At 35.0% G+C, this 21,515-nt stretch overlaps 1 protein-coding gene across 1 annotated transcript in view; it reads right to left on the bottom strand.

The window, feature by feature from the left end:
* The window catches only part of GRIA2 (glutamate ionotropic receptor AMPA type subunit 2), a 120,979-nt gene that overhangs the window by 58,926 nt on the left and 40,538 nt on the right, over window positions 1-21,515 (bottom strand). The window lies entirely within an intron of this gene.

Below are 21,515 nucleotides of genomic sequence, written 5' to 3'. Positions count from 1 at the left end.
ATATATATATATTTGTAAGTTCCCATGACTCACACAATCCCTTATCCTTTAAGACTATATTTCAGTGAATGGCATATGACACTACCTTCCTCACTATTTATAGTCAGACAACCACTAAGCATTGCTCATTCTAATACCTAAATGTACTGAAATGTGGTCCACTTCTTTCCATAACCATTCTAATCCTAGTTTACTACCATATGCGCTTACATTGTGCTGGCCTTGTGCCTGGCATGTTCTCTGATACATTAACTTATACATTTCTGATGATGACCCCTGAGGTAACAACTATGATTATTCCTAAATTACTGATAGGAAAATTGATACATAGGGAGACTAAGTGATTCACCCAAAGTCGCACAGCTAGTAAGTATGCTGTGCTCAATCCTCGGCAACCTGGATTCAGAGTTGATGCTTTTAATTGATTTTTGGAATACCTACCCAACTTTCCCCCTTCATCCAATTATGCTCCTTCCATTCTATTCCCCACAATATAGTCAAAATAAATTTCAAAATACAAAACTAAACATATCCCTTTGAGAAGTAGGGTTTACTTTTTCCAAGACTCATGCCCTGCAAGGCCCTATGGAAATGATTCATGTTAAACGATCCAGTGTTTAAGAGCACCATTTCAAGTCACCCACATGGCTTTGAGTAAATAAATTTACTCAGAGCATAATATCAAAAACATCTTTTTAAATTAATTAACCCTATTTAAAGGACAGGACCAACATTATTTCATTTCATCTCTTTCACAAAAACAGAATTGCTTTGTAATTAAGAATTATGTAAAAATAGATTTGCTTAATAAACAAAAACTGCTAAAATATACAGATTCTAGTAATCAATTTTCAGACAATAAATAATAGGCAGTAATATTTAGCAACTATTGTATGATATTAAAAAAAGGAAAGCAAGATTGGCTATTTGAGTATCAAATATTCATATTTTCCTTTAAATTTTTACTAATCTTCAACTCATCCCCATTGTTCTAACACAATTTTCTAAGATTTCTAGGTTACATATTTATAATAATATATCAATTGAAATCTTTTATTACCAATCTTCTGTAGAACAGTCTCATTTATCTCAAAAAACAAATGAATATATTTCTTTACATTTATTTCATACTTTAACATAAAGCAAAGATGAAATTCCTGCCTTTTATTCATGTTTATATTTTTGTCTTTGCCCTATTACAGAAGTTGAAAATAACTATACTCATTTTTCATATACATGAAAAAGTTCTTCCATTGTGAAAACCCATCTAGGAAAAATTTGTAGTACAGTGGGGCCTTGACTTACGAGTGGCCCGACTAATGAATTTTTTGAGATACCAGCTGTCTCACCACCAATTTTTTGCATTGAGTTGATAGAGTAATTTGAGTTAACAAGCTCCTTAATGAGCTCGGTCTTGGAACGAATTAAACTTGTAAGGCAAAGCCCCTCTGTAGTTTCTTATTTTATACATGGATGTATGTGTGCTAACATGTATATCTTAAATCTTAATTTTGTTCAGAAATTGATGGCTCCATATGGCATATAAAAGGGGGAAATTGCTACAAAATTCTCTCTGGGTCTATTTCATTTTATTTCCTTCAGTATTTGTATGTCATCTAAATAGTACAGTAATAACAGGCAGTGTTATTTATTAACGAGACCTCCTCTCATCTTAAGTAAAATAGCTTCTGTGATCGGAATAGCAGCCACAGGATCGGCAGAATGCTCGATAACGGACGCCACTGTTTGAGTGCATAGGCAATCTTACTAAGGAGCCATATCTTTCATTTTCCATTTGTTTTAGACTCTGGAGTGAGTTGTCAGGGGGCCTCCTGATTACCAGGGCCATCTGGAAACATTTGGCTGTGGCCCAACAACAGGCCTGCGCTGTACAAAACTCCAGAAGTTATCACAATTCTCCTAACTTAAAAGGCACTTTTCTTCCCAGGCAATTCAGCTAATTCTCCAATTAACATAATTTTATAAAAATGGCCTTTCTTTCCTGACTATCCCTAGTCTCTCTCAACCCTCTTCCTTTATTCTTTATCTCTTCCTGGCACATATTCAGTTTTCTATTTGTCAATAGCCTCTATTTTTCTAGATATTTCTTTCTTAATGTGCCTTTTCTACACATACAAATAACTGCCATTTGGTCAAAATTGCTCATGTCCAATCTTACCTTTGGACAATCACTGTCCCTGTCCCCAACCATGATATGAATATTATTGTGATTTACAATTAAGAAATGCTGACTTGCCTTAGCTAGTGTTGCTCAGTTGGTTGAGTATCATCCCATGCACCCAAAGATTGCTGGTTCAATTCCTGGTGAGGGCACATACCCAGGTTTCAGGTTTGAAACCCCAGTTGGGGTGCGTATAGGAGGCAACTGATAAAGGTTTCTCTATCACATAAGTGTCTCTTTCTCTCTCTCTCTCTCTCTCTCTCTCTCTCTCTCTCTCTCTCTCTCTCTCTTTCTCTCTCCCCCTCTTTCTATCCCTCCCTCTCCTTCTCCCTCTTGCTCTCCATCTTCCTCCTCTCTCTCTAAAAAATCAATAAAATATATTTTTAAAATAAAGTAATGGCTGGCTTGAACTAAGGTGTTTTGCTTACCCAGTTTGCAGTGACCATCTCATGATTAAAAACTTAGTGCCATACTCTAACACTCTATTCTCAAAATATTCAAGAGTATTTTTGCATTCGAATACCGAAGTTCTCCTCAATATAATGTGGACATGTGACACTATTGACACAATACACAAGGAAATGAGTTCCTTGTTCTGCTAACGTCATCTATAAACATCTGTTTTATACTACTTTATTCATTCCAGTATTAAAGGAAATTTACTATGGGGAAACAGCATTACTATTAAAATTACTCCTCATTTGATTAGCAATAAAATTTCTCATGTTGACCTTTACCTTATTCCCCAACAATGCCTTCAAAATTTAAAGCCATTTCCCTAACTTATATTTATCCTCAAAGGAGGAAAACTTACTGTCACCGAGAATATCCAAATAATGTGTCACAAGCTCTGGATATAATTGCAAAGACAATGCTCTAAAATTAGACAGTACCGCCATCTTAAATATAGTCATTATTTTCTTACATCAAGTCCTGAAACTGAGGAAGGAGCAGAAAGGCTCTCAGTTTCCTAATCCATACAATTACCCCATGACACACTCTTATGAATTTCTGAATAATTATTCTGATTAATATTAGAACTGCAGTTATTATGTCTTAAGACTCAAAGCTGATTGCAAAGTGGTAAAGATGCTCTTACTGAGCTCTACTTTAATTAAAAATTTAATATCAACTTTGAGAAACTCAGCAAAGAGGAGTCCTTCTAAAAGACACGCTAGGTCAAACAGCAGAAATGATAATCTCCTGGGTGTAAGTAACTTGCTGATTATTCTACTTTTCGTTATAAACCCAGATGATATGAGCCAATAGCAGTGCTGATGATGCATCCAACGCACATCTTTTTCTCTTGGGTCATTCTGCTCATTGGTGCTGCTAATGTAGCATACTCGGTACAGTATGGAGAACCTTGCATGGTTATTTAGTACAAAGGCAGGAAGAACAGAACACTATTTATTTTTGTTTTACATTCTTTATACTTATAAATCACCATTCACTTCAGTGAAACAGCGTGGACTGCTTCCTAAGCATGAATGGAGTCATCTCCTTCGCAACTTGTGTAAAGTGTGGTGAAGATTCATCACTATGCAGTCATGGCTTCAAAATATAGAGACCACAGAAAATCTCACTCCTTTCATCCTTAAACTTCTGACACTACTCTTATAAACTTGGACCCTGATTTTACTATTTAAAGTTCCCTATCATTTAAATTGTGATCTAGCCATGGTATCCAATAACCTTTTTATCAGATCAAGCTTTCTTACCTTCTCTGAATTTATTAGTCAAATACTTGCTTCTTGAAATAACCTCTCCATACCACTACTAGTTTCCCTCTCTTTCAGTTCCTTCTCTACATTTCTGCCAAGTAAAATCACACCATGTTGGTACTTTTCCTCTCCAATTTCAAAAGGAATTCTCCAAGGATTTGTGTTACAATTTTTTTCTTCTCATTTTACATTCTCTTAGTGGTCTCCTTCCTTTTAACATAGTTAGATTCAACTTTTATATACATATTATTGATTTTTTACAGAAAGGAAGGGAGAGAGATAGAGAGTTAGAAACATCGATGAGAGAGAAACATTGATCAGCTGCCTCCTGCACACCTCCTACTGGGGATATGCCCACAACCAAGGTACATGCCCTTGACCGGAATCGAACCTGGGACCTTTTAGTCCGCAGGCCGATACTCTATCCACTGAGCCAAACCGGTTTCGGCTAGATTCAACTTTTTATGCACGTTTCTCAAAACTTCATTGTCACCTCAGTTGTGTCCCCTTATCTAGTTTTACTGAAAAAATACATGTTGTAAATATTTGATGTCATTAACATGATGTTGGGTTTAGAAAATGCCAAAACAAACGGGATAGACAGAGTCACTTCTGAGCTGGAGTTCATAGATGTAAGACATTAAAAAACTTCTAATTCTATATCATTCCTACTAATTCCAAAAAAACAAGGAGAGAAAACCCTAAAATCTTATCCTATAAATCATGTATTTGTGTTGATTTTTTTCCTTTTTGCTCATGGCATCATAACTCTTGCAATCATTGATTTTCTATATTTTTAAGAATAATCAATTTATTACTCTTCCTTGTTCTGCTCATGTCATCTATAACCATTTTTGTTTTATTCTACTTTATTTACTAATATATACTGTAAACATACTGTATATAATTGTGTAGCAAATATACTGTATATACATTATAGTACAGATATACTGTATATTCTGTATAGTACAAATACATACTGTAAATATACCACATATGATTACTTTTTAAATGATGCGCTTCATGATTATTTCATGTTATTTCCTCGCTAGTCTGATTTTTAATTAAAATATTTATTTCAAGACCTGAAGTATGAATTTTCTAGAAAAAAGAAAAAAAAAGAAGTACCTAAAATACTTACCATTGTTGTACATTGTCCAAAAGCCTATTAACTTTAATCTCAAGCATTAACTACCACAGAAAAATTATTATTCTGTCTCCAATGATCTTGGGGCTCTGACCTTAGATGTAGCAGTTGTAGAGGCTAAAAGTGAGAACAACCTGAGATCAAATCCTGATGTTGCTGTTATTTAGTTGAATTTCATTGGGCAAGTTGCTTTGTTTTCCTCTGTCTTAGCTTAATCATGTGCAAAAGAGGATAGTGGTATTACTTGCCTACCTCACTGAGATGAGGAGTATTGAAGAAAAAAATTAGCTGAAACTGTGCTGGCAAGTAGTAAGCCCTATGTAAATCTCTCACGACCTCCCTACTTATATTCCATGTTCGAATCAATATCGATACTAAATTACTCATCTTTTTCCTGTAGCACAAAATTCCCCAGCTCCATGAGACATGTGTTCATGTGTTAAAATCACACTCACCTTTTCAGAATGTGAGAATCATTTCTGACTTCATCCCTTCCTTTATCCTTAGCTTGCAAATTGTCACCACATACAGCCTGTTTGACCTCTCAAATCTGTACTCTTCAGCTCTGCTGACACTGCCTTAATGTGCCCCTTAAATATTTATTGACTGGATTGCTGCATTAACTTCCCAAATAGCCATCTTCATAATAAATCTCTTTCCTATCACAGTAGATATAATCCTCCTGATTAAAACCCATCATTGTCTTCCCATTGCTTAGAGCAGCGGTTCTCAACTGTGGGTCGCGACCCCTTTGGGGGTCGAACAACCCTTTCATAGGGGTTGCCTAAGACCATCGGAAAACACATATATAATTACATATTGTTTTTGTGATTAGTCTCTATGCTTTAATTATGTTCCATTTGTAACAATGAAAATACATCCTGCATATCAGATATTTACCTTACAACTCATAACAGTAGCAAAATTACAGTTATGAAGTAGCAATGAAAATAATTTTATGGTTGGGGGTCACCACAACATGAGGAACTGTATTAAAGGGTCATGGCATTAGGAAGGTTGAGAACCACTGGCTTAGAGAATAACACATGACAGTGCTCAGATGTTATCTGTTCAGTGTGGTCTGAGTTCCGTGCTTCTCCTACATGTGAAAGCGGTCTCCACTTTTGTATTGTAGCCTGGGTTACAATGGTCTTGCTTTGCCCTCTCTGAGCTAATTGAAAGCAGACAATGAAGTGCTGCTTAGCTCTAAATGCATGACATATCAATTAGCTGGCACAGAGCAGACAGTTGATAAATGTCATGCAATAAAATACCAACTCTTCCATGAAGGGTGTCTTGCTTACTATCAACTAAATATGATTTTCCCTGACTATGAAATCTATCAGCATTCTGTCTTTACCTCCCTCATGGCCTGAAGTATTATACTGGTGAGTGTGTGGGGGGATGGAGGGATGGGGGGTAGGGGTTGGGGGTGACCTCCTTGAAGGCAGGGGTCAGTGTGAGAAGAGAATGAGAATACCTGAATTGGAAGTCTAGCTTTGGCCTTCCATGGCCATCTGGGAGAAGCATCACTGAATCCGAGCCTCAGTTTCCTTGTCTACTGAATGTGGGTTTTAATTCCTATCCAGCCTATCTTAGAGGAATATTTAAATTTTAAATTAAGTAATATAAAGAGAAGTACTTGGGAAATATAAATCATTGCATAAATGTGTTAATGACAATAAATCCAACCATAATGATTTTTATGTTCTCTTAAGTGCTAAATTTAGAAAAATTTCATAAGTATGTTATTAGATATTTGTTGAATGACCACAAGATCTGAACCAATTAGATAACAAAGATATAAACCAGGTTCTTGTATTAAAATTTCATTTCTGTTGATCCTGGTGTATTTTTTGGAATTAGATCATTACAATATTTTCTTCTTTAACTATCATACTAAATATAACTAATGTTACTTTAAAATTACTTGTGCAATTTAGTCTGCCAGTTCTCATAATAGGGGAGGGAACCAATTATTACTATGAGAAGACAGTAATTGGAATGTTTGTGAAATTTTATTATTTAAGCTTTCAAAATGTCTTTTATTTGTGTGGAGAAATTGTACCAAGAGAGGTGAAGTTAAATCCATACATAGTCTGGGATGCAGCAGAAACCTAAAAAAAGAGGTGACTTCTTTGTCTTGGACATATGTCCGGTAACACATATTGGATTCAGAAATATCCTCAGGTATCCTCACAATTTCAAATGTCTTATTTCTCTAATTCAATAGACTTTTTTCAAGTCTGAAAACTTATCAGGAGCAACATTTATTCCCTTAAAATATAGAACTGTTGTAACCTATGGTACGTAACATTTGATTTCCCCTATATAAACCTAGGAGAATGTTAAAAATGGAACTATAATTCTTTTACTCTTAGACTATTTAGGTAAATACAATATGCTATTTTCACAATAAAATGAAGGAAAACTTCATTTTATTCTCTTCATTATTAGGATTATTTTAAAGTTCATATGCTACTGGGGCATCTTCTTTTCTTATCAATTTACAGGAAGCATTTCCCACTTGGGAGCTGACATGACAGCTTAGCGCCTTTCATAAAACTCAGAGCCCAGCACGATACTAGCATTGACATGCAGTATATAGCTACTGAATGACACACTAAATGATTCAAAGAAAACATGAAGAATAATAAATATTCACCACACCGACATTTTCTATAAACTGCCTCACTGATGATGTTGCATATAGCCCTGCCACAAATCTTGACTATGATAAATCATGTCCCGTTTACATACATTTTGATTCAATTTTTCATACAAATACTAAATGTGATGCATCATCACTCAATAGAAGACAATGAAGTTGTAGTCATACATTTTTCCTTCCTTCTCACAAACATTTATCCTTCCTGACCTTTGTGTTGTGTTTGCTGAGCAAGGTGAAATGTCATGAGTTTATTGCTGTTGCCCATATTATATGCAGCTCTAAAAAATCTATAACATTTATTCTGGCTTCATTCATCATCTGGGAGAGCAGGCAATAGGAGAACTGGCAGTAACAGGCAATAACTCTCATGTGAATTTTAATGATGGGCTCTGGACACTTAATGAAAGAGAATTACCTCCGTTTATATAAGATGCTATTTCACAAAAGATAGTCCCATTCTTCATCCTTGGGTATGTATTTCCTCCCTATAAATACACATAGTTCTACCCTCTGCAAATTCTTGCTCTACTTCTGCTCTATGTAAGTTCTGGGCACTGCATGCCCAGATGCGATGTAGATGTTGTGGATAAGGAGTGCCAGGCAGAATGCCTGGAGGCCTGGCATCCAAGCCCCATTGCAACACCAGCCAGCTGTGTGCTTCTGGCAAATTGCAGCTTTCAAATGTCTCAGTTCCCTCAGAGGCCCCATGGAGCTCAAACTTGGACTTGCACGGCCAAATATCAAAGATAGAAATTATACAAAATGTCAGGTGGTGCATATTTATTATTCATCATATTCTTACTTATGTAAATGAGTCTGTGAGAGGCAATACATTTTTGCACATTAAATTCTACCATTCTCTTCATGTTTGATTAGTCTTTCTCCCTTTTCCTCTTTTTTTCTTATCTTTCTTCTCCTTTCCACTTATCCTGTCTCCGCCTTCTGTTTTTTTGTTTGTTTGTTTGTTTGTTTACTTTTCTACTTTATCTTTATGCTTACCTTTAGTCTATCAGGAGTACTTTAAGCTCCATAGCACTCTTTTAATCCTGATGCCTAAAGAAATGTCTAAAGCAATTGGAATGTAATCCGAATGTAGTTAGAATATTCAAAATTAAAGGACTATGTTTATTCCAAAATGTAGATCTGATATTTTAGCACAAATAAACATTTTTAGCTTTTGTGATCAAAAACTATTTTAAAGTATAATAGAAAAATTTTCAAATACCTAGATTTTTATGTAAGTGAATGTTTCTTTGAGTACCAGGCAGAAAGAAAAGAATTGTACCCCCTTGCTTGTCTGGATGCTCTCCAATTAGATCCGATAACCCTCTTGCTGTGTATGGCCCGGAGTTTCTATCACAGGACTTTCTTGCTCATGACCACTGTTGGCAAGTGAGAGGGTTTCTGTTTAGATGCCTCAGCACTTATACGTTAACTCATAAGTTTATTAAAAGAGGGGAACTTTAATATAACATAATGAACAATTATGTAAATATACTGATAAAGATACTACCATTAGCATGCATCCATAAATTGCTAAGTAACTGAAGGAATGAACTTTCGCACAATGAACTCTCACGCTTGATGCAATGGACCTGGTAAAATTGGACCTGGAGCTAATGTTTGGTAGCGGAGCATATGGCATTTTACGTTAACGTTGCCCAAAGGGCCTGCCTGCTTCCCTGTCACACCCTCTTCAGGAAGAGGAGCGAGGATAGAAAAGAGTTCCCTCAAGAAAAGATTACTAACTCATTTTTTGGGCCCTTACAATTTATTTTGTTAATATAAATGAAAGGTTGGTAACTAAAAAAAACAACAGGAATGAACTCTTATACAAATTTAAGCACGCATATTCCTTAAAAGGTATAATCTGCCTTTGAGGACTACGTTTCCCAGAGGCAACCCCTGTAACAACTATTTGGTGTGATCTTCCACACTTGTAGTTCTAGTTAGAGTTGTGTTTGTTGATTCTGTTTTGTTACATTTATGATTAATTAGGCCATATGGCAATTGTCCCGAGACTTGCTTTGATATATGGCAAAGAAATTGCGATGTTGGTAAAGACTTAGTTCATTCTTTTAAACCACTACCCAGTGTTCCCTGGTTTGGATGTATTATTATTTCATTAACATTCCCTGAGATATTTAGAGTTTCATGAATTTTTGCTACTACAAACAAGGCTGCAGCGAACATGTCAGGATTTTCATCTTTGTACACTTGAGCTAGTATCTCTGTGGGGCAGATTATTAAACATGAAATTGCTTGTTATGCTGAATAAAATGTTAATATTGCTATCAAATTATCACCCAAAAACAGTATACCACTTCATTATATCCATTAAAATAAGATAGATTCTTATTTTTTGGTGTTCTTCACTGACGGTGGATATTTCTGAACCTTTTAAATTTTTACTAATTTGACATGTGAAAATACTATTTCATTGTTGTTTTAGTAATGACAATTTACTTTTTTGTATCCTTGCAAAAGAAGGCATTACATTTAGGGTTTTTCCAAGTATTAACTCTTAAAACTAATTATATCGATATGGGACAGAATATTACCCTCATTTCACAGATCAAAAAATAACTTGAAAACAAGTAATTTTCTAAGGTCACACTAGAAAATTATAGTGTGTGTCAAACTTAAGCAGCCTGACTCCAGAGATTGTTCTTTTAGCCATTGTACTATACTCTTATTTTGTTTATAATGACATTTTTAACCAAGTTATCAATCTTTTCTTGATGACACCTAGATTTTCTGTCTGGTATAATAAGAATTTCCCATTTAAGAATTTTAAAATGTTATATTTTATTTTATAATTATCCCTTTTATAATTCTTCTCATATTAATATTTGGAATATAAACAAGTAGAAATTTAACTTTGGTATCACATAGATATTCAATTTTCCAACTCCTTTAATGTACTTTTATTGATTCCCCCTTGATTTTTTTATTTTTATTTTTTTTATTTCTTTATTGGTTAAGGTATTACAAATGTGTCCTCATTTCCCATTAACCCCCAACCTCCTCCCCCCTTCCCCCCACTCATGCTCTCATCCCCCTGTTGATGTCCATTGGTTTGGCTTATATTCATGCATACAAATCCCCCTTGTTTTTAAATATCATCTTTATTATATGCTAATTTTCTGTTTGTGTTTGGGTCTATTTCTGAAGAAGAAAACAATGGTTAATTATTATGCCTTTTTGGAAATAGCCGTTGCTTTTAAGTTATTTTGCAAAATCTTTTTATTGTTTTAGTTTTTTCATTCCACATTTGAATTGAAATATAAATTAATTGGTAGAGATTAACATTTGTAACATTAACTTTAGAGATAATAGCTCAGATCTGTTTTATGATTTTTTAGTAAAGTTGTACACTTTTATTCATACTTCTTATTAGTTTACCCCTAGATATTTTGTTGCTTTATTACTACTGTTGTCAGACATTTACATTTTCTGTCAGATATTTTTTCTTCATATTTCCTATTTAGATATTTCTCATACTTAGGAAAGCTGTTGAACTTTCAAATGATAATTTTATATCTTGTGATCTTATTGAACCCTCTTATCACTTCTATGAGCATTTTGGTTAAGTTTCCCAAGTTCACACAGCTAGTGATATAGATCTAGAATTTGAACCCAGACCATCTAGAACTAACTAGAAAATTTTACACATAAAATCTTGGGAAACAGCCCTGACGGGTTTGGCTCAGTAGATAGAGCTTCAGCCTGCAGGCTGAAGGGTCCCAGGTTTGATTCCGGTCGAGGGCATGTGCCTTGGTTGGAGGCACATCCCCAGTGGGGGTGTGCAGGAGGCAGCTGATCAATGTTTCTCTCTCATCCATGTTTCCGGCTCTCTGTCCCTCTCCCTTCCTCTCTGTAAAAAAATCAATAAAATATATATTTTTTAAAAAGATGCTAGAAGTTCTCATCACAAGAGAAAAAAAATTTTTTTAATTAAAAAAAAAAAGCTTGGGAAACATACTGCAATAGATTAAAAAAAAAAAATTCCAGAGTAGTGATACGTATTCCACATCAAACAGATATTAGGGGGAAATGATCTCCCCAACCCTTATTTAAAGTTCTTTTTGAATATATATTCTTAAGATATGGACCTAGTGTGTGTGTGTACATGCTATTTGTATGCTACCTTATGATTCCAATAGGTTAAAAATAAATCCACCATAAAATTAAGAATGACATTGCATTTAAAAAGAGACATAGGAGGCTTATACAAAAATCTTAAAATTCTCAACCACACTAAAATATCAGGGAAATGTTCATTAAGACCAACTGAGTCTACAAATTGACAAAAATGAAAAATCTGATGATACCAGAAATTGATATAATATAAAAACAAGAACTTACATACTGATAGCAGATATATAAATTGATACAACCTTTTTGGACAACTATTTATTAGGCAAGATCCTGTTGAATTAAAGAAATATTCACCAGCAATTATTCCTTTCTTAGGCATATATCCTGAAATACTGAGAAATGTATACAGGGAGACACCATGTATAATATCCATGGCCACATTATTTGTATTACCAAACATCCAAAACATCCTTCCACAAAAAACCACATTCCATGGTATATCTAATGAAACAGTATACATCAGTAAAAAAAAAAATTAAAAAATTGTGTTCATTTTTATTTCATTACTAGGCTCAGCATGCGAAATCCTGCAAGACCAAGACCTGCCATGCCAGTGGGACCCATCAATGCACCTCCTGGTGACCGGTCGTTTGGTCGTTACAGCATTACAGCGTTATGGTCACTGGCTTTTTATAATACAGATTTTCATCTAAAACTATGAGTATATCTCAAAACATAATCTTTAGTAAGAGAAAATCAAGTTACAGCAGATGGATAAGTTGCCTGCATAATGTTAAAAATACTACATGCTCTTTTAAAAAACCATATGAGTGATAAAACATGTAATAAAATCTATAGAAATGATGAACATCAAGTTTGAGATAATAGCTATTCTGAGAGCAGGCAACTGTATAAGTAATGCTTTATTTCTTGGGTACTGTGTATAAGGATGCTTGTAATATGCTGCTTGACTTTCTGTAGGTCTGATGTTGTTAGTAAAATTATTTAAATAAATAATGGGATGATTTGGAGAGCACAGCATGTAAGAAACCTGGATCAGGTAAGGATCATGTAAGTCACCAAGGATCAGATAAGGAGCAGAAAACACATCATATGAAATGTGAATCCTCTAAAGTCTAAGTAGACAGAGTTTAATTTCTCTTGCAGTGTCCTAATTAGTGGGGTTTTTTTTTTCATTCTTAATAAAGAAACTAGCAAGCTATGTTAAGAAACAAATGCTGACTACTTAAGTGCGCTCCCTGGCCCAGTTCTCCTTTTCATGCAACATCAACTTCTCTCAAACTTGCTCTTCAGAGAAACTGTAACTTATGTCTTGTCAAGTGACTTCTGGGTCAGTCATTCTAGTTGCAAATAGTTAAATTGATAAATGTCAAGGTGCTTTTGTATTAGAGAAATCTGAGGTCCACTTTTCTCCAGAAATCTCCACGTTTTCTGCTAAATACAAACTAGTCATATTGATGACCCAATATTAAAATTCAACATCATCCAAAAATGAGTATTAATTACAAAACATAGGTCACAAATTATTAATGATGCTAAACATTTACCTTTGGGAAAGAACTCCATATCCAGTATGTCTTTGATCTTATAACAGAATCACAGGGTAATAAATATTATCCCTATTTTACAACTGAAGATTTGCCTGATTTTCTATTTAAAAATACTGGTGAGGATGTCTTAATTTACTTCTAAAAGGACACTAGCTTTTAGTAAATTTTTAAATCAAAGGTTAAAACTGCAAAATATGAGAGTAAATTAATTTATATACATGAAAACAGTCACAGAATTAGGAAATGTTAGAATGTAGTAAATAGCATTAAAGACACTAGTTTTATTTTCACACACAATTAAACTGGCAAAGATATAATAGACATGTTTCCTGCACATGTAATGCCAGTGATTCAGATGGATTTTTGCACCAAATAAATTCTTTTTGTTCATTAAGTACATGATTGTCAAACCACTAAGCTGTACACAGAAATCAATACATAATAAAAAGGGCTTACATGATTCAATTAAGCTAAATGGGCATTAATATATTTATAGTTCCTATATTATATATAATTTAATACTTAGATAATAGCACATTCATCATTGGAATTTCCTTTGTGGCTTATTTGTCACATTCAATATGGGCCTAGCATTTCAGGCCTCAGATTACTCTGGGGGGATTGGCCTCTGAGCCTGAGAAGACAGAACAGCCTCTCTTACCTCTGCCAGGACTCAACGCTGGTTTACAAAGTCTAAGGGGCCCTAACTCCCTGTTGCTGTTCTTTCTATATTGTGCAGAAACAAAATGAAATCAACGCCACATTCCCTTTGAGTGGCTCTTACAATACGGGGAAGAGATTCTGGGACCTTAGCAGCGCTTTAATATGTGGTAAATAGGAAGTCTACATTGCAGGTTCGTCAAGGTTCCACATTCCCAGAGCTCACAATGAAAAACAAGTCTGGATATTTTTTAAAACACCAGTTTTTCTAGAGTATTTCTCTGACACAAATTTGAGGCTGTAAAAGGGAACAGCTTACATGTATATACGAACCCAAGCAATACCAGCTAAAAAACCTCCCAGCCAACCCATAGAATTTTAAGGAGGAGGGGGTGTGAATGGTTGTTATTTTTTAACTAAGTTTTGGGGTAGTTTATTATGTAGCAACTAGAACCGACATTGGTATCTCAAAAAAGGGGCGGTGGGGGGGCGGGGGAGGAGGTACCACAACAAAAGCCTAGAAAATGTGGCATTGATTTGGGAACTAGGTAAATGGGCAGGAGCTAGAAAATCAGCAAGGAGATGGTTAGTAAAGGTTGGAGGAATGACAAATGTTAACAGAGGCCAGAAAGCCCATAGAAAACTGCTACTGGACACTGGAAAGATGAACATCCATGTGTTCTGTTGGTGAAAGCATTGGCAAAACTGTCACCTGTAACACACTGAAAGATTGAAAATGTGCCAAAAAAAAACTTGTAAGTCTGGCTAAGAACATTTTGAAACAGAACAAATGTGTCAGGTTGCATCTTTTAGTTGCTTGTAAGAAGATACAGGACAGAGATCAGCTGAAGAGAGACCTATTCAATTTGCAAGTGGAATTTAGCGGGAACAGAAAGGCCAGGGCATGCTGTGTTAGAAAATAATCTGCTTCACATTTCCATTATCTCTACCTGGCCCCGTCCGAAATGACCTCAGTATAAAGATTAAATCAAGATGTTGCAATAAGATCCCTTGGTAGGACTTCAGAAACATTTAAGGTTTTGCCAGAGTAGACCCTAACAGACAGAAAAGCCCTTTAAGGATGTTAAGGGCATTGAATTATTGGAATTATCCTATCCCTCTCAACACTGATATTGGGTGTGTGCATACAGAGGGGGGTGAGGAAGGACATGTAAGTCATCTTTTTAGTTCACGGTGTTCCGGATAAATATCTACATCCAAAGAGCTTCATCTACACATGGATCTGATGTAGATGATGAAATCTTGAACTTTGAGCTTGATGCTATGATTGGATGAAACTTGGCATCAAATGGCTGGATTGTTTTAATTTCAGACAACAAAATTAAGGTCTCCAAAAGCACTCCTCCTAGTACCAAACGGTATTCTTTGCAATAACTGAGCATAGCAAACTGCTAGGATTAACCAGTTTTCCTATATTCTATGTTTACGTTTCATTAAAATAAATCAAATACTTCTATTTCTGGACTGATATAGAATCTGTTTAGTGTTTTTCATATATATTTCACTCTTCTATCTCTAACTCTTAGCACAGGAAATGGCCTACTATAGGTGGTCAGAAAAGATTTAAGAATTTTGAATTAGTGAGTAAAATAATGAGCAAATAAACATTACTTAAGGTATCATAATAATCAAGGAAAATATGATTTAGTCTCTGACATATTTTAAATCTTCAAAATTTGCTAACACAATTTGAGTTCCATGCTAAAGAGAAAGCTGAAAGCAGAGTTGTGGAGACTGCCAGGTGGTATGTTGTCAGTATGAGCCAACACCTTGAAGCTAATGGTCTATTGCCTTTTTTTTCTTTACACATCAGATAATTGATTTTATGAGACACTTCACTTACAAAGTTGCATTTACTGTGATTGATTAAAGTTGTTCCATAAGAAGAGAGATAGAACATGTATGAATATAAACCACAGACATTTACTGGGAATCTGCCCTTGGGTCAGGCTTTGGATATGCACTGAGCATGAAGGCTGAATAATCCCGTTCTTTTCTCTAGGAGTTCACAGTTGTTGTTTTTTTTATATCTTATTTTATTGATTAAGGTATAACATATGTGTCCTGATCTTTCCATTGCTCCCTAACCCCCCCCCCTCACTCATGCACTCACCCCCCTGTTGCCTGTGTCCATTGGTTAGGCTTATATGCATACATACAAGTCCTTTGGTTGATCTCTCTCCCTTACCCCCCCCTCCCCTATCTTCCCTCTGAGGTTTGACTGTCTGAAAGATGCTTTTCGGTCTCGAGCCTTTTAAAGCACAAACCTTCCAGTGTCTCTAAAACACTAGTTACTAGTACATGGGACATTTGTCAAACTTCTAAAAAGGCACAGGCAGAAGAAGGATAGAAGCACTTGAACTGGTTTATACCCAAATAAGTAGGAACGTTTCTTAATGGGGGGGGTCAGGGGGGAAGAGCACCTGCTGTGTGTGAAACCATCTATCATCGTCATCACCATCATCAACTTGAGTTCAATATAAGTCTCAGCCACACGGAGCTCTGACCCTCATTCAGAAAACCCAGTATCATACTTACAGCTGTTGTAGCTCAGTGGAATGAGTGTCAGCCCATGGACAAGAGGTTCTGGGTTTGATTCCCAGTCAAGGCACAAGCCTGGGTTGCAGGCTTAATACCCAATAAGGGGTATTTAGGGGGAGTAATTCTCTCTCATCATAGATGTTTCTATCTCCCTCTCCCTTCCTCTCTGAACCAATACAAATATATTATTTTTAAAAATTATACCATTTTAGTAGAAAAGTTACCTATATCATAAGAAGGTTTTAGATGTCAAAATAAGTGATTTTTTAATATGTGAAATTTAATAAACACATTTTAATTTGTATTCCAAACTAGCTAAGGAATTTGCAAGTGTCTTTTAAGAAAATGAAATATCGAATAATTCTTAATTTGATATCTAAAGGATAATACTTGTTAAATGTGAAAACACCTAGTCTGATATAAATCTATTTTTAAGAAAAAATATTAATTGAAAGTTCATTTCATGCCTCTGAAGAAGCTGTAATAGTGACAACAATGAGCAGTTCATGTCAGCTAAGAATCCAGGACTGTATTATTGCTTCAGTTCTTAATTGTCTATGAGATATTAGCCAACTCACTTAAATTTTCAGGGTATAAGTTTGCTGATTTATAAAATAAATTGGATCACTACATAATTCCTTCAAATTCTGAAACTCTGATCAGATGATTGTGTCTCAGATTAGAAGCAAGCATAGATGGGACTTTAATGAACAGCTATTGTAACTTCAGTCTGCCATGCTAAGTCCATATGGCTGCCTCTGGACTCCATCATTTTCTTTCTTCCAAGTGAGGAAACCTAATATTGACCTGTTTTCCTTAACACTAACAATGCTTCTTTCTGTCTTCCACACTTCTACTTCCATCCCCTTTCCTGTGTGCCATCAGTTGAAATGAGAGAGTATTGATTCAAGAAGGAATAAGGAGAGAAAAATAAATGTCTTTATTGAACCATCGATTCCCCCCACTGTCATCTCTAGAGCAATCTATCATACATATGTGTATCGGCATGTGTAATGTGTTTGTAGATGTATGCACAGATATATACATACACACATTTAATACATATACAGTGGGTAAGGTTTCTAATGCTTCTCTCCAACTCATATTCATACCCATATTTTCCAAACAATAAAAGAGAAAAGACTTACTTAAGTTACTAATATACATTTTTTCCTTCTTGGTTTTAAAATATCTCCTTCACTTCTATTTTTATTAAGAAACCATTAACAAGAAAATAAAATTAATATCCTATAGGGAAAAATGTATGCCTTGAATTTAAAACTGAATAATCACTCAGGTAGAATAAAAATGAGCTAAATAAATACTAAATGTGATCCGGTTGATTAACAAACTTGATTAATCACAAAAACATAAATAATTTTTTAAAAAGAACATTTTTCTGGAGTATTAGTTCCTACTGAATGATTTAAATAGAACTACGAAGTTCAGTTTAAAATTGCTTTAAGTTTTACTTAAAATACCATTTCAAGAAAACCAGTACTATAATATCTTGGCATAAAAATAGTACCAACAATGGCATCAAGGTCTTTACATATGTTAATTAATCTTTTTAATATTTCGTAAAAGTATTATAAGATAGATACTATTATTTGCACTATGAGGACATTGAGATACAACAAAGTGAAGTAATCTGCCTAAGGACACACAGTGCGCCACAGAACTAAGTTTCTAGTTAGGCAGTGGGCCAACTTCTTTCAATTATACTTTATTCCATTAAGTTCTAAGACATGAAAGCAAATGAAATACCAATCCCATATTAGAAAGACCACCATTCCCCTTAGACCATGTGTAAATTTTTTATCTGAATCATGTGAAAGAACAGTTTTGTGAAACCATATGAAGTCATATGTCACATATTCACCATAACCTTGACCAACTCAAAACTACTATACACCTCTCTTATTCATGAGTAACCTTTATTTGTATTTTCATGTTTTCTCACAACTCTGGTTACCATTTCACAAATTTAAAACAGACTGTTGAAAGCAATATTTCTTTTGATTTTTCCTAAACTGTTTTCTTTGTGCTCAAGGGGTATCTTCTAATTATAATAATATAAAATTTGGTGAATAAGTTCATGTTTATTATCTTTATAAACTTTGATAATCTCTCCTTTCAACATTCTGACTTTTCATACAAAGAGTTCTTTTAAGTGCATTAAATAAAAAATTCAAGAGTTGACGCAGTTTCAATTTCAAAGTACTAACATTTCAAAGGAAGCCAGAAACATGTTATTCAGTCATGTCGAGAAGAATTTAAAAGAAAATGTTTCCAAAGTTAAAAATTCCGATTTGAAGATAGTCTCTACTTTCATAAATGACATTGGAAAAAAATCTCAAGGACAAATGCACTGTGCCCACTTCTTAAATCAAGAGTTCTAAAGAAAAAAATACTGATCACTCATATTTTCCAAGTCGGAGTCATCCTTATGTCTTAAGATTTTACCATACAAAATTTAAAATATCATTAATGTTAATTATAATGATATGAATAAAAGCAGCAAATGACAACTATGTTTATAAGTTTAATATGCTTATAATAATAATAACTAATGACCAAATGCTTGTAATAATTTCTTACAGTATTAGCAATCTTGTTTTTCACAGCATTCCCACACTTATGATTCAAGGAAGTTCTTAAAATATTTTTGGCACAAAACTACCATCTCTTTCTCCTAAGTTTTCAACTGGTTCCTTCTCTTGTTCGAGTTTCTCAATTTAAAAAATAAAACAACCTGCTCAACATCTCATACTCTTCCATCTTCCCCTCTCTTCTACAGCCAAACATCTCCAAATAAGTCCATGGCCTACACACAATCTCCAAGTGCTCACTTCCAGTCATTCATTAGCTCCGGCCAATGAGTCTGCCAAACCCACTCTATTGAACTCATCTACTCAGGCCTCCAGGGATGTTCCTGCTGCTCCATCCCACAAACCCCTTGATCTCTCTGCACCATTCCACAGAGAGCCTATGACACTGATTTGAAACTTTTTATTTGCCTTCCATGACACCACATTCTCTAAGCATTTTTTCTACCTCTCTGGGTGCTTCTTTCCAGTCATCTTTGATCTTGCACCTCCTCTCTGAACATTAAAAGTTGGTTTTCCTCAGAATTCTGTCCTAAGCATGCTTCTTAAAGCACATCCTCTCTTTAGGCACCTTCATTCATTCAGAGTCAGACCTTCAATTATGCTCAGGCATAAAATGACAAAATATCTCCTTCTCAGATCTTACTCCTAAATTTCAGACCCTATACCCAATTGCCTTCTAGACAACTTCAGTTGATATTTATAGGAGAATAAGTGCAATAAATGGTTCCAAAACTGAGCTCATCATTTTCCCTTAGAACCGTTTTCTATTCTACTGTGAGCTAATGCAATAAGTAACAGTCTAAGTTAAGACAGAAATCATATGCTTTCTTTCATCTACCACATGGGAGTAGTCACATAGGGAGACTACTTATAAATATTCCTTATAAATGTCATTCAGATCTGACTTCCCTTCAGCCTTACTGACCTAGTCCAAGTCACTACTACTATCCTGGAGTTTTACTCCATTCTCCATATTGCAGCCAAAAATGATCGAATTCATAATTTAATTCTGAATTATGCTTAAATTTATATGCTTGAAACTGTCAAATATCTTCTTATTGCTGTTATTTTAGATTTCAATGTCCCTCTGAGGCTTTGTATGATTTGCAGTGATTCCTCTCTCAGTCTCATCTCGTAAAACTCTCCTCCCACTTGCTTTCCATGGTCTAATCTGCAATGGACTAAAGTTGGGCACCGCACTGAAGTATATTTGCCCTTTTCTTGAATGTGAAGCCACTCCGTTGCTGCTTACCCAACAGCAAGCACACAGTCAAAGTATTGATGCACATCCCAGACCTAGTCTTTAAGAACACTGGCAGCATCTGCTTCCTCCCTCTTGAAACATTCATTCGTGGGACACTCCTTGAAATGTGGCCATCATGCAATTAAAAGCCTAACTCCCGGCCAATAGTCAATATCAACTGCCAGTCGTAAAAGTGGACCATCTTAGATTTTCTAGCTTCATAAAGCCCAGCTGAATTGACATGGGACACATTGAGAGATAATGAAATAATTGTTGTTTTAAGCCACTAAATTTTGGTCTGGTTACACAACAGTAAATTATAAGAACAAATGTCTATATGTCTTCTTATCTATATTCCAACTCACAGAGATAGAAATTATGTTTTGCATATTCACCACCATAGTTCCAATGCCTACTAGAGTTTCTAGTCACCCAGTAGGTGACCAGTTAATATGTATTGACTTATTTAACTATTAAAGAAATAAGATAAATTATTACCATCTTATTTCAACTAAGGCAGTAGAGCCAATTGGTTAAGAACTTCTGAGCTGCTACACCAGACTTCACTTTTTGAGTGGTCAGAAAAATGGGACATTAACTCTCTGTGCCTCAGTATGCTATCTGCAAAGTGACGCTAATTCCATCTGGATGATTAAATGAAATCATACATGTATAAATGAGTGAATCACATATCAGAGCCTCTTAGTGAATGTTATTTTTTTCTTTATGGAAATGATAAACTGCGAAGCAGAGAAACTGAGTCACTTTTTGAGTTCTACTTGCTAACTGACTGCAGAGCTGGGACTAGCAAACCACTTTCCTATGTTGTTGTTCTTCTCTTCACACCTTCCTTTTTTGTTCTTTTTTAATGTCAGCATCAGCTATAGTAGGCAGAATAACAGTCTCCTAAAGGTTCCTATGTCCTAATTTCCTGGAATCGGTGAATATGTTAGGTTTCGTGGCAAGTGGCAATAAGGTTGCTTAACCATCTGATTTTGAGGATTATTATTCTGGATTCCTATGGTTTCCCAGTGCAATTACA

The sequence above is a fragment of the Myotis davidii genome, unplaced genomic scaffold (assembly GCF_000327345.1).
Source record: "Myotis davidii unplaced genomic scaffold, ASM32734v1 scaffold392, whole genome shotgun sequence".
NCBI lineage: Eukaryota > Metazoa > Chordata > Mammalia > Chiroptera > Vespertilionidae > Myotis > Myotis davidii.
The sequence above is the reverse complement of the archived record's forward strand: the minus strand, read 5'-3'. Positions and strand labels throughout refer to the sequence as shown.